This window comes from Nematolebias whitei, chromosome 2 (genome assembly GCF_014905685.2).
Source record: "Nematolebias whitei isolate Nwh7 chromosome 2, NemWhi1, whole genome shotgun sequence".
NCBI classification, from domain to species: domain Eukaryota; kingdom Metazoa; phylum Chordata; class Actinopteri; order Cyprinodontiformes; family Rivulidae; genus Nematolebias; species Nematolebias whitei.
Genome location: NC_056499.1, coordinates 47,912,050 through 47,913,664, shown reverse-complemented (window position 1 = coordinate 47,913,664; position 1,615 = coordinate 47,912,050). Strand labels below are relative to the sequence as shown.

At 45.8% G+C, this 1,615-nt stretch overlaps 2 protein-coding genes across 2 annotated transcripts in view; one reads left to right on the top strand and one right to left on the bottom strand.

The window, feature by feature from the left end:
• The window catches only part of LOC119424608 (glucose-6-phosphate exchanger SLC37A4), a 60,661-nt gene extending 59,988 nt beyond the window's left edge, over positions 1-673 (bottom strand). Inside the window, exon 1 of the mRNA XM_037692098.1 lies at positions 583-673. The gene's annotated coding sequence lies outside the window, so the exon portion shown is untranslated. The remainder of the gene's footprint in view (positions 1-582) is intronic.
• Positions 1-1,615, top strand: part of foxr1 (forkhead box R1) — a 28,285-nt gene that overhangs the window by 17,731 nt on the left and 8,939 nt on the right. The gene's annotated exons all lie outside the window — the stretch shown is intronic.

Genomic DNA, 1,615 nt, shown 5'->3' with positions numbered 1-1,615 from the left:
TGGTGTGGCTTTCTTAAATTTGATTTGCTCTAAAAGTTAATCATGTTTATATACATCCAACAACTCTTTCATGAAAGTTTCATTAAAATCCGTCAAGTGGAGATATTTTGCTAACACTGTTGACTCCTAATAGGCCACTTGGAAAACAAAAATAAAGCAAGATCTCACGCAATGAATGAACGTCTCTAACCTGTTGAGGATCTGCTACTACCACACCAACTTTAGGTAAATATCTAAAATTAGAGCCAATTTTGTGACATTAAGGTCAGTTGTGGAAGCAATTTTCAATGGGTTCACTCCGAAAGTTAATCAATTGTTGATGTGCATCCGATGATTACTTTCTCCATGATTCAATCAAATTCGTTCAGTCGTTCATGAGATATTGTGCTAACAGACACGCAAACACACAGACCCGGTCAAAACTACAATGGAGTACGGGCGATAACTAGAAAAACGCGTCACTATTTAACAACTCAATCCTGTTAATGTAGACACAACTCCACTGCGGGAGAACTGAAGCATGTTCCGACATATTTCACCAACATGTCGGAACAACGACCACAACCCACCGCCGCCTCTTACCTTCAGTCCAGTCCGACCTGCCGTTCTGGCCCCATTCGAGTACCGCGCGCGGCAGCAGTGCAGCTCCGCAGTCCGCACGAGCTACTTCACGAGAAAGAAGGAACGTGGCATGATGTAAGCACACGCGCACAGACATATATACATAGATGCCTCGTTGAGTGGCCGGCCCGCTGCAGCGTCACGTCAGTGTGTCCGCCATATTGAATGTGGCAGATCTGCGCGTCAACTAGTGAGGAAATGGACTGAACTTGATCAAACATGGTTCTACAAAGTGTTTTATGTTTATGCCTGTCATTCACACACACTCATATATTTGGAAAACAAAAACTGGCACCAAATATAACATTTATAACATGATTTAAAAAAATGTTTCCTCCTTAAATGTTTAAGTTATAAGTGGTCATGGACTTCAGAAGAAACCAACACACCTACACCCCACGAACATAGGAGGATCTGCGGTGGAAGTGGTCTCCAGCTCCAAGTACTAGAAATACTTGGGTGTGCACCTGAATGACAACCTCAGCTGGAGCAACAACACCACCAGCCTGATCAAGAAAGCTCATCAGAGACTCTACTTACTCAGACGGCTGAGACGAGCTGGTCTGGGAAGCTCAGTCCTCACCTCCTTCTACAGGTGTGCAGTGGAGAGCATCCTGTGCTCCAGCATCAACGTGTGGCACGGAGGCTGCACAGCTGCAGAAAGAAAAGCTTTGCAGAAAGTGGTGAAGGCTGCACAGAAGACTGTTAAACTCATGAATCTCTAATTGCATGTTCTCTCCGTGCATGTGTGGGTTTTCTCCGGGTGCTCCGGTTTCCTCCCACAGTCCAAAAACATGCATGTTAGGCTGACTGGTAACTCTAAATTGTCCCTAGGTGTGAGTGGGAGAGTGAATGGTTGTTTGTCTCGTTTGTCTCTATGTGTTCCTGTGATGGACTTGCGACCCGTCCAGGGTGTACCCCGCCCCTTGCACAGTGATTGCTGGACATGGGCACCAGCGACCCCCGTGTCCCAAAATGGAATAAACGGGTAAAG